The sequence below is a fragment of the Asparagus officinalis genome, chromosome 4 (assembly GCF_001876935.1).
Source record: "Asparagus officinalis chromosome 4, Aspof.V1, whole genome shotgun sequence".
Taxonomy (NCBI): Eukaryota; Viridiplantae; Streptophyta; class Magnoliopsida; order Asparagales; family Asparagaceae; genus Asparagus; species Asparagus officinalis.
In genome coordinates this window covers 134469542-134482717 of record NC_033797.1, presented here as the reverse complement: position 1 = coordinate 134482717, position 13176 = coordinate 134469542, and positions in this window count along the sequence as shown.

Below are 13176 nucleotides of genomic sequence, written 5' to 3'. Positions count from 1 at the left end.
CAAAGCCGAGCCACCCATGGGTGGCTCGGCCCAGTGCCGGCCACCCATAGGTGGCCGACACTGTTCCATACGCGGGCACAGTAAAGAGAGCCTATAAATAGGCTAGGCATTGTTCATTTTCAAAGGTTGGAAAATTTGGAGAGGTGAAGCCCTGCTGGATTCAAGACTCAGAACTTAAAAAGATCCAAGCTTTGGGACTTCGAGGACTTGTTCATCCAGATCTGGTGCTCGGCGATCGTCAATCTCAGATCTACGCAGACATACTCCGGATCTAAGCTTGGTCTTAGATCCCGAGACTTGGACGATTGTTTCCTTGGTGAATCAATCCTCCCCGGCTATTATTTCCTTGGTGGAATAATACCCGTCGTACTGCTTAGATCTGATCGGATCTAGATCTCGCGGTGTTCCACGGATAAATCCCGACGCAGGCAAAGAACCCACACAAAGCAAGAGACCGCAAAACAGGATCTTGCGATTCGTTCGACAAATAAGGAGAAAGTTGTAGCGATTTGTTCGACACAAAAGGAGAAAGTTGTAATCTTTGTTTATTTTTCTTTGATTTTCATTGTAACCGGATCTTATAAAAAGACCGGATCTTTTGTAACCACAAAAAGTTGTTATTTTGAGATCACAATGGAATCAATGAAGAAAGACACGATTTTTCCCGCGAACAATCTGGCGACCACAGTGGGAGCCAACGATCTCGTCGTCGAGATCGATGCGTCGCAGCCGCGGATCTCAATCCCGGTCGAGGAGGAGGTCGAATACGAGTTCGATCAACAGAAGTTCGAGGAATACTTGTCGTCCTCGTCCGGATCAACCAATAATATTTAATATTTAAATACCAGAAAAAATTTATTCAAATCAAAATCGAAAATCACGGTCCTTACATCCTACCTCCCTTAAAACAAATTCCGTCCTCGGAATTTAAACCCAAGAACAGAGATATGAAACGAAAGTGGGTACTCACAAATTGACGAGACAAGAAAAAACGGGAAGCCCCAGAGTCAAAGGGTGATAAAGCAAGAACGAAAGAAACAAGAACGTTGCCTATTACAGGTGTAGGCATATAAAATTGCTTATAGGTCCCTTAGCACAGCTCGGCACAAACCGACGAACCAACGAGGCGACGAATCGCACGCAAGCAACGGAATAAATCCACTCGCGTTCGGAATCAAGCCAAGTGTTGAAGAGTCAACGAGTGATCCAACCAAAGACAAACTCGGACGAATCACGATCGAATCAAGATCAGTTTCGGACTCGAACTCAGAAGCAGATTTACTGCCAAATCAGAAGCGGATTTACTGCCAAATCAGATCAACAAAATCAGAATCTAAGTCAACCAAATCACAGACAGAACCGAGAAATGGATACAGCGCAAAACGATGGAAAACAGCAAACCCAGAGGGGCTCGGCCAAAACCGAGCCGCCTCAAGGTGGCTCGGCCAAAGCCGAGCCACCCTGAGGTGGCTCGGTGGCCGAGCCACTTTGGATGATTGTTTCCTTGGTGAAACAATCCTCCCCGGCTATTATTTCCTTGGTGAAATAATACCCGTTGTACTGCGTAGATCCGACCGGATCTAGATCGCGCGGTGGTCCACGGATTAACCCCGGCGTCGGCAAAGAACCCACACAAGCAAGAGACCGCAAAACAGGATCTTGCGATTCGTTCGATACAAAAGGAGAAAGTTGTAATTTTCTTTATTTCTTGTGTTATTTGATTTTCGTTGTAACCGGATCTAAAAAAAGACCGGATCTTTGTAATCGATAAACTATTACAAGAATTTGCAATGGAATCAATGATGAAGAAAACAACGCTTTTCACCGCGAACAATCTGGCGACCACAGTGGGAGCCGCCGATCTCGCTACCGAGATCGATGCGTCGTAGCCGCGGATTCCGATCCCGGTCGAGGAGGAGGTCGAGTATGAGTTCGACCAAGCCAAGTTCGAGGAGTACGTGTCCTCGTCCGGATCTACCTCCCTCCGCAAGTCCAAGAAATCCCAGAAGTTCTCCTCCAGGAGAAAGGTTCGTTGGTATGAAGAAGTCGAAGCCACCAACGAAGATCTCGCCCCGTTTGATGCCAAAGTCGCATCGGGTGAGATTCCTCCAGTTTCCAACCAGGTCAGATCTGCTCTGGCCAACTCTTCTGCCACAGAGGGCGTGGTGACTCTCTCGAAGAGAGCCCGCCAAAGGCAACGTCAACGCCTTGCGAAACGATTCGCAAAGGCCATGGAGTCAGTTGACGGGATCCGCTACAACATGGATCTGAAGAACAAAAGAGGCAAGCAGCCTCGACAATCAACGAATGGTGGTTCCTCCAAGCCGCCAACAATGGGATGGGTCCGTGTCAAACGGAACCGATCAACGCTGGAGGAGCGCATTCGCAAACGCCGCGCACTATCAGCACAGGCGCGGGCTCAATCCGAAGAAGCCCGTAGAAAGCTGCAGAAGGAGGTGGCCAAGAAGCCGTCACCAACTCGCAAAGTTTTGAGGCCAAAGTCTGAAGCGGCAGTTCAGACCAAAAAGCAGCAACTGCGACCGTGGAAAGTGCAACCTTCGGCGAATCAGTCCAGACCGCCGATGATTTCCACAACTACCCCGGGAGATCCCACAGGACCATCCCGGAATAGGAAGTCAGTCTTGGAGCGCCTCGGTCCACTTCCCGAGGAGCGAAGCAAGGCTCCAATCCAGAGACGTTTGGGCCCGCTGAAGAATCCCCGAACGACTCAACACGCTGGGGGTCGCTGCCACCTCCAACGTGACAAGGAGATCAAGGCAGTTGCGCGCACCAATTTGCGCATCGAAGTCCAAGAGCCCGATGAAAATTCACGCCCAAAAAGGCAAGCCTCGAGGCGCGTGACTCTTGAGAGCCCAAAGAAGGCAGTTCGCCCTCAGATGGAAACATTGTCATCCGATGATGATAACGTTATACCTGAGAAGTCGTGCCAACACGCGATAGGTTACTCCGACTGTCAAAATGATGAGTTGTACTATCGTGTTGGGGGTACGAATAGAACCAGGAAGAGAAGTCCTCGAAGACTAGAAACTCAGTGCCCTTGTTCAAAGCTCATTCGGGCAGTACTGTCTGAGTGCAACTGCATCAAGATAGTCCCCGAGAGAATTTCAGTGTTCGAAAGGCTTAGTACCAAAATGCTAAAACCAAGGCGTAGGCGTTTTCGGCAAAGAAGGACGGTGGTTGAAGATGAAGAATTCCCGAGGGTCACCGCTAATATGACAAGCAAAGAGACCTCATCACGGGATAATCTCGAGTCGATTCTGAAAGCATCCCAGCGTCTAACCTGTCTGCAGTCTGGAGCAATCGCACGAGGAACCTATGGTAGGGTTCGGACAAGAGTACCTTCAGAAGGTGAAGAGTCGGATACCTGCTCCGCAGTCGCATCAGATAATACAGTGTCCAGTGAGGGGGAACCCCGCGAGTCACTGATGATAAGCGCGGAACAAGTGGCCAAGATGCTCGAAGATGCCATAGCCAAACAACAGGAAAGCTTTAGGTTCGAGATGCAGATGGTCATGTAGACTATGAAAGAGATGCATGAGCAGCAAATTCAGGCACTGACGAACCAGCGAGGTGAACCAAGCCGCCGTAACCAGGTTGTTCAGGAAGAGGAGCACACGGATAGGGATGAAGCTCACAATGCCAATAACCCTCCCGTCAATGCAGGGGGTGGTAACGAGGATGCCAACGAAGATACAAGTGAAGACTTGAAGATCAAAAACCTCGAGAGCAAAATCAACACATTGATCTCCGCTCAAGAGACGAAGAAAACATGCATTCCCTGTCCATACCCAAGAGAGTGGGAATCGATCCCATATCCGGCGAAGTTCAATCTAATCAACTTCACGCCGTTCGATGGGAAGGGTTCCCCCACTCAGCATTTGATTTATTTCAAATCGCACCTGGGTATTATTTCCGGCAATGAGCCTCTGATGGTGCGGTCATTCGTCGGCACTCTTCGCGGAGCCGCCTTCGATTGGTACCGCCGCCTCAAGCCAGGAAGCGTAAATAGCTGGGACGACATGGAGACAAAATTCCTCGCTAACTTCTTCGACGACGACACCGAGATATCTATCGGATCATTGCTCGATGAGAAGCAGAAGGACGGGGAGTTAGTCGACACCTTCGTCAAAAGGTTCCGGAACAAAGCGATGAATTGCCGGGACCCGATCACCGAAGAATTTATTCTCCAGACCTACCATAATAATCTGTCCTTAGACGTATTGAAAGCAATGGGGACAGCACCGTCTGACACTTGGAAGGATCTGAAGGTCCGAGGGGAGCAGGCTGAGCGATTCCTTAGAAGGAAGAAGGCCGAGAGGAACCAACCGACGGATAATCCGCTGAACTCAAACTTCGCCTCTCGTGGTAAGGGCAAGGCACCTGCAGCTGCTGGTGGTGCTAATCAAGCGTCACAACAGCAATCCCGAAGGCAGCAAAAGACTTCGGGTCCGAGACTCCAAAAAGAGTACTCTTTCAAGGACGAAGACGTTCCAGCCATCTTCGAATCCCTCCTTGAAGGTAACAAGATCAAGCTACCACCTATCACAAATCAGGAGGAAGCTGACAACACTACGGACCCAAAGTACTGTGCATACCACAGGAGGGTCGTTCATCCCACCAAGGATTGCTTTACTCTCAAGAATAGCATTCAGACCTTGGTTGAAGCCGGCGTCATAACGCTAAGGTAAGCCAATTGAGAACGGCAAAACTCCAAAGAGTATACGAGTATAAACTGTTTCTCAATCCTCCGACCGGTATAAGAGGTTAAACTACTCCCTGATACTCCAATAGGTATATGAGTCTAAACTGTTTCCCCACTTTTGACGGGAAGTTCCTGGAGAATATTAAGCTAATATTCTTAAGGATAACCCGGTTAGGTAACTGATAATAATGTCCGAACCAGTTCCGCAGAGGAAACTGGGGGTGGACGATTTATGTAACGGGAAGTTCCCAAAACCACAGCAATGTAATGAATAAGAACTCCCATTCAAATTCTCACCGTGTCTGTGCACTCAACACTCTCTCTGTTAGAGTCTGGACGTAAAGTTCCCAATTGGTCAAACCTTCTTACAGTTAGGACCACAGTCAAAATCCCCTCTCGATTCCTCCAATGAACGAGAGGTCCACTTTCAAATCGAGTGATCAAACCTTCCTACAGTTAGGGTCACCTCAAACTCCTGTTTGGCCAAACCTTCCTACAGTTAGGGTCAAAACCATAATTCACTCTCGATAAACGAGAAATTCATCTTTAGTTCGGTAATCAAACCTTCCGACAGTTAGGGTTATCCGAATCTTTTCGATTCTCGGAGTGGAGATCCCACTCTCAGTTTCACCTTTCCGGATTCTGGGGGTGGAGATCCCACCTCGAGTCTCCTTTCCAGTTGAAGATAGAATATAAAATTCTTCTTCTTCATTGTCGGGAGATAGAATATAAAATTCTTCCTCTCCCATTTCGGGTTCGTCTTTGCCCCAAGAGAAGACACCACCTTTTTCAAATCCCAAAATCTGTGCCTCACAGGTACAGGGAATTTTATCCCGAATCCTAAGTAGGGATAAGTCAACGCCTAACACGCGTTGCCGGTTTAGTCTTGTTCCGTAGAAAAAAGACACCAGAGCTCGATTCTGGGGTATTCTATCCTGAAACCTAAGCAAGGATAAGTCTGTGCCTAACCCGCGCTGCCGGTTAGTTCTTAACCGTTGAAAAGAACATCCGTCCACATATTCAACATTGTGGCAGGTTGTTATTAATAACACCAAAATCCATGCCTTACACGCATGGGGAATTTCATCCTGAATCCTAAGAAAGGATATGCCGACGCCTAACACGCGTCGCCGGTTTAGTCTTTTACCGATTGAAAAAGACACCAGAATACCAGTCTGGGGTATTTTTATCCCGAAGCCTAAGTAGGGATAAGTCAACGTCTAATACACGTTGCCGGGTAGCCTATTCCCGTAACAATGGCGAAGCCTATGTATTCAACATCATAGCACAAAGTCTCAGAGAATTCACTCTCTTAGCACAACGTTACATGCGGAACGGATTTAGACAATCCGCATGCTAGCCCGACTCAAACGGTAGTCGGTAAAGGCTAATCAAATCCGTTAAAGGCTTGGGGTTAGCCAAAAATCCTAAAGTCAACGCCTAACACGCGTCGCCGGGTAGTCTATTCCCGTGAGAAAGACGAAGTCTACGTATTCAATATCGTAGCACTAAAAGGGTTAACTCTTTTAGCTTAACGTCACATGCGGAACGGACTTGAACAATCCGCATGCTAGCCCGACTCAAACGGTAGTCGGTAAAGGCGCATCAAACCCGTTGATGGCTGAGGATTTGCCAAAAATCCTATAAATACGAAAGTCACTGACGCATCAGCTCCATTAGTTGGTCTTGTGACTTGAGCATCCAACGACGTTCGAAACCCTAAGGTCAACGCCGGACAACGCGTAACCCTAGGCCAACGCCGATCAATGCGTTGCAACGAAGGAATCAATACTCCGAAAAGTATACGAGTATAAACTGCTTCTTAAATACTCCAATAAGGTATATGAGTATAAACTGTTCCCTATTTTTGGTTGAGAAGTTCCTGGAGAATATTTTTCATAAATATTCTTAAGGATAACTCAACAACACTACGCCGGACAACGCGTCACAAATGAGAACTCAACGCCAACAATCGATGGTCAGTTCTATGTTGAACCAACAAACACGAGCTAAAGATCATAAAATCAGGAATCGACTTCAAATTCGAAATTCCGACAACGGTCAGACAATAAAGGCAGCACCGAAACTCTCTCAAGCATTCGACAAAGCACCGGATAGCCTGGAGAATTAAAGGAATCAAGAACGGAAGTCATTCGACCAAAAAGTCAACATACGACGTTCGAAACCCTAGGGTCAACGCCGGTCAACGCGTAACCCTAGGTCAACGCCAGTCAACGCGTTGCGATCAAAAAGTTAACGTACAACGTTCAAAACCCTAGGGTCAACGCGTAACCCTAGGTCAATACCTATCAATGCGTTGCAATGAAAGAATCAATACTCTTAATACTCCGAAAAGTATACGAGTATAAACTGCTTCTTACTCCGAAAAGTATATGAGTATAAACTGCTTCTTAATACTCCAATAAGGTATATGAGTATAAACTGTTCCCTAATGTTGGTTGAGAAGTTTCTCGAGAGTATTTTTCTAAAAATATTCTTAAGGATAACTCAACAACACTACGCCGGACAACGCGTTGCAGATAAAGACTCGACGCCAACAATCAATGGTCAGCTAAAGATCAAAAATCAGGAATCGAAATCATATTGCATGACGAAGAAGCATGTTCGGGATTCATTCGGAACGACACTTGTTGTCCTCGCAAAGGTAGGGGTGAAAAAGAAGTCATTTATAGTAAAGGGAAGGAATTTTTAGTACCAGATCACTTCTTGAGAGAAGAGGATGATGATGATAAACCAGCTCCTCATTTATTCAGATATGATACAAAAGCATGAAACCTCATGGAGAGATACGGATATGACTGTAGGCATATAAAATTGCTTATAGGTCCCTTAGCACAGCTCGGCACAAACCGACGAACCAACGAGGCGACGAATCGCACGCGAGCAACGGAATAAACCCATTCGTGTTCGGAATCAAGCCAAGTATTGAAGAGTCAACGAGTGATCCAACCAAAGACAAACTCGGACGAATCACGATCGAATCAAGATCAGTTTCGGACTCGAACTCAGAAGCAGATTTACTGCCAAATCAGAAGCGGATTTACTGCCAAATCAGATCAACAAAATCAGAATCTAAGTCAACCGAATCACGGACAGAACCGAGAAATGGATACAGCGCAAAACGACGGAAAACAGCAAACCCAGAGGGGCTCGGCCAAAACTAGCACTCATAAATGAAGAAAAATGCTATTTTCCCCGCGAACAACAGGAGGTAGAAAATACATCTAAACTAGCACTCATAAATAAATCCTATCATAATATCATCAGGCAATACTAATAAGGAAAATCACATGCAAGTAGAATTGAGAATGAACCACTCTTACCTGTAATAACCTGGTCGTTTGCCTCAGTTTCCACGGCCGTAATCATGAATGTCTGACGTGGTGGTTGCTGCATCTGCGCTTCCTGATAAACCTGCTGCTGTGGAGGAAGCTGACCTGGAGGGTAAGGTCTGTGCTGAGCTGGAGCTGCTGAGGCTAACCGAGGTGGAGCTGGAAGAGCTGCCCGAACTGGAGGTGGGGGCAAGCTGACCTGTTGTCGCTGCGGACAGTTCTGACTGACATGGTCAGGGGATCCACATGTGTAGCATAGACGAAGACGTCTGCGACACTCCTGCTGGGTATGCCCAGCGTGCCCATAATAAGAACACTTCACTGAAGACTGGCCGCAAGTCTGCACTCCAGGGTGCTGATAGGGATGCACAGGAGGAAGTGGCTGGCGCTGAGAAAACTGTTGTCGCTGCGGATTCTGCTGCTGCCTCGAAGGTGGACGCTCGTCATCTCGGGCTGGGGCTACTGGTGTCCTACTCTGGATCACATGTGTGTAGGCTGTCTAAAAATCACAATAGATAGTTGATCCCCCATCAAACACCGATAATGGAATTTACAATCTGACGACTTCCAGAAGGCTACAATCTGACGACCTTCACGACAACTGATGAAAGCTCTAATTCAACAGCATTCACAATCAACATCGGGAGTTACAATCTGACGACTCTCATATTTTATAACAGGCAAAGATCAATAAGCAATGGCTTTTGCAATGTTATAATGGACGAGGTTATAAGCCAACAATCTCTCTCAAACGCAGAAATTCACTTCTGCGTTTTTCAAGTTCAAAACGCAGACAAGTGTGCGTTCCTTAAACAGGCGTCGAACTCTGTAACGCAGAGTTGAATCGTAAAACGCAGACAAGTGTGCGTTCCTTAGCAGGTGTCAAACTCTGTAACGCAGAGTTAAATCACGAAACACACACGTAATGTGCGTTCTTCGACAGACTCGACTGCATCCCAAACTCTGAACGCAGAGTTGATCCTCAACGCACCAGTGACCTGTGCGTTTCCAATTTCAGAACGCATGCGGCCTGTGCGTTTCAAATCTCCAATAGAGATTTAACTCTGCGTCCTAAGTCTTGGACGCAGAGTTAAGCCCCAATGTGGCCTGTGCGTTTCGACTCCTAGCGAACGCCTAACTCTGCGTCTCATCTTTAAGACGCAGAGTTAAGGTCCAAACGCAAGCGAACCTTGCGTTTTCAACTCCCAGCACCAAAATAGGCCCAACTCTGCGTTTTTAATCTAAAAACGCAGAGTTCGGGCCCTGAACGCTATTTTTTCAGCGTTTGACTTGTTCAAAGCACGCAATAAACAGTTCCAGGAACTGTTTTTCCCCCACGATTTGAGGGATTTTTACCCCACTTAAGAGCGGATTAAGGGGGTAGTTACCACCCTTAATCCCCTATAAATACCAGAAACTCGATTGAGTTAAGGGATCGAATTTTTTCTCATCAACAAAGAGAGATTCGGTCAAGAGCAAGCTTGGTAGCAAAGAAGAAGAGCCTTCATCCTTCGGCTGGGATTTTGGAGATCAACAACAGGAGAATTCCCTTGGCTGATTAACCGAACTTTCGGTTTAAATCAACTCTTGCCTTTGAAATTATTTGGCCTTGGCTTATAACCGACTTTCGGTTCAAATCAACTCTTTTTCAAGAGTTCAAACTCGTTCAGAGTTATCAACTCGATCAGAGTTCAAAACTTGCTCTGCAAGTTCTTCTAAAACTCGTTCAGAGTTATCAACTCGTTAAGAGTTATTTTCAAACTTGCCACGCAAGTTCTCCACAGCGTCAAATCGTGAGGAGATGACATCGTTCCAGTGAATCAAGACGTTCGGATCGTCAACGAGAAGCAAACTCGACGCGAGCATTCGAGGGAGGCATCTCATCGCCACCGTGAAGAACCAAGAATTAAACAAAGGGGAGAATCAAATTCATTCTCCTCTCTTTTGTAATCGGAATCCAAATTGTAATTGATTTTGAGAGGAATACAAGTCAATTTTTCTTTCATTGTCTTTTTACATCAAAATTTCCAACAACCAATAGATGGCGACTCCGCTGGGGACTAGCTTCTCTGACGAAGAAGTGGTGGCGCAATCCGACTTTCATCTCACTGGAACGACCGTTGAAACTCTGATCATCGAGTTTGATCAAGCCAAGTACGAGGAGGCCATCTCCTCCGGATCCCTTAGCCCCAAGACTATGCGCAAGATCCACAAAGTCTCCAAAGAGACTAAAGCTCCAACTGCTCCAATTGCAACAGTCCCCTCTCTAAAGGAGAAGACTCGATTTCGGCACAACGCCAAAAAAGCCGATCCTCCAATCAACGCGAACTCCGCTTTTGCGAGCCTCAACATGAGCTCTGCATAAGCCAAGCTAAACGCAACCTTCAGGTGTGCGTTTCCCAGGTAGAACACAGCTTTCAGAGGCGTGTTCTAACATCAAAACGCAGACCTCAAAACTGCGTTGATTTGGCAGACCCCCCCCCCCCCCACCTTTTTTTAACAATTTGTTTATTCAAATGTCCAAATATGAGGGCTTCTAATGAAAGAATTAAATGTGAAAATTATATAATGATCAGTAGACACGGATATGATATGTCCAAGATTTTCAAATCCAAGAGTAATTCAAGGTCAAGATTTTGGATTGGCATATCGCACAACTTGCCAAGCCATCCGTTTTCAATAACTTTAAATTTTGGTTTTCGGTTACATTTTAGAGCTCTGTTAAATATGGCTTTTTCCCCCCTCTCTTTCCTCGTGAGCAAAGATACTAATCAACTTCTAAACCTAAACTCTCCTATTATTCTATTGTAAATTTTATAGTTAAACCTGACCTAACTAGTAGATGGGAGTACTTTTGATAGTTGGTGCTCTGTGATTCAATATAACAATGTTCCTTATAACATAAATCCACTAGTGATATCCGACTAACCTACTGTCGTCCTCTTTTTCTCCACTTTTTCTATTAAAAATCTAATGTTATTTTATAATTTATGACCACAGGGTTTAATTAGAAAATTAAACATTGTAGTTATAAATTAGGAATAGTTGCAATTCATGGGGGCGCTGTGGGTGTTAAATTTAGAATGAATCTTGACCACTCACTAAATAACTAACAGTTGTGGTTAAAAGTAGTGATCTCTCCACTACTCTTCGACATTGAGATCACACTGATAGATTGAGGATATTTTGCCATGGCATGGGTAAATAGTTCATTAGGACAAGAGCAATTGCGCAAATTCAAAGCCACGTGGTCATTTGGACAACTCCTCGATCTAGAACTAGTCTAAAGTTGTTTTGTTTTGGCCAATGAGGGAGGTGGAACAATTCTTGGTCCGGTTTAATATTAAAAATCAATGTCATTAGTAAAACTAGTTTAAGTCATGGTCTAGTTAGTTACTACTAAATCAGTTTAGTCAAGTCATACACATGTCCTCTAACATTTTATTTTTGTTTTGGATAGGTTGTTATGTTCAAATAAAAATAAGAGTTTTTTTTTTCAAGATGTTATCAGCAAATAGCATCGTCTAATATAGACGAATGAGATTATACTTGCGAACCAATATGTCCACCAAATACTAAAATTGACATTACTTCTGACTATCTATGACTAACTTTGATTAATAGATCTTAATCACCTTCTCTAATGAGAGAGAGAGAGAGAGAGAGAGAGAGAGAGATGCACAGATTAAATATGAAAAAAACATTCGAGGAAAGCAAATAATTTTGTTCTAGATAAAGAAAGGTGAGAATAAGAGGATAATGCATAAACTTTAAACCACGAATTTGAATATAGCTAATAGTTCTACGCAACTATTTAACTATATATAAAGCCTTAAGCCCTTGTCATAAGCCCTTGTTGACTTTTCTAACCTCCAATTTTATTAAACCACATATATATGCTATATCTTCTGTTCTCCCGTCTTTTTGGTTGTGCTTCAACTCCTTTTTGTTCCGTTTCCTTTTCATGTTTCGAATTCCTAGTCAGAGTTGCACTCAAGATCCCCCATTCCCTTCAAACCACCGATTCTCTGGAAAATACAAGAATATAAAATTGGAAAAACAAAGTTAGATATAGAGTTATAAATATATGCGAAAACGGGAGGTGAGCTGTCAGTGTAGGAAATTTTCTAAACGAGCGCCACACACACATATTTAAAAGCAACTAGTTCTTGTGCACGTGCAATGCACGTGATTAAGTATCACAATAAATTTTTTTTGTTTATTTTCTTACTATAAAATAAGTCAGATTCATTTTGAGTTAAAATCTATAAACATGAATTATTACATTTGCCATAAATAAAAGAGAGAGAGAAATAGAATCAGAGTCATGTAACTTAGAAAGTAATTATCTGTTACAGAGAGAGAGAGAGAGGAGGAGGGCCTGCTGCTTGTTGTTTTGCTGCTATGCTGCTGATGCGAATTATATTACTACGGTACTATGATTGAGGAGACGACAGGTGTCGAACTTCGGCGAGTCTGTTTAAGGGCGGAGGGGAGGAGCGAAATGAATTTAATCAACGGGGGTAACAGTGCGCAATGCTTTAGAGATAGTTGAGCGGAGAGGTTGCCTAAGTGAGGGATTGTTGACTCGCTTTAAGCACACATGCTGACCAATGGCCAGGGTGAGAGATGACGGGCGATGCTTGGCGCGTCTGATTTCGAGGAAGAGGACAGGTGGCACACCGACGTTATTAAGTGGTGGAACGGACTTTTTTAGGGATTATCAACAATGCTACTACCGACTCAAACGTAGTCGGTAAAGGCTGTACTGAAATTCCGTTGATGGCTTGAGGGTTTGCCAGAAAATCCTATATGCACCGTTGCAGTCCATACAGCTATGGATGTGAGCCGAGACTTTAAAAACAAATGAGCCCAACAGACAGAGTCTTCAAAGACTATTAGTCAAAAATGCAAGCGGAGAAGCGCATCTTCCATGTCTTAAGCTCCAAAGAAACGTTGAGGTCAGACCCGCGATGCAAAACTGCGGACCCGAGGTCAACACGATGCCCGCATTCCAGATTCAGCTGCAAGGGGTGAACCCGCATCTCAAAGTTCAAAATGCAGGTCCACTCATCAACATTACCCAAACGCCAGCGGATT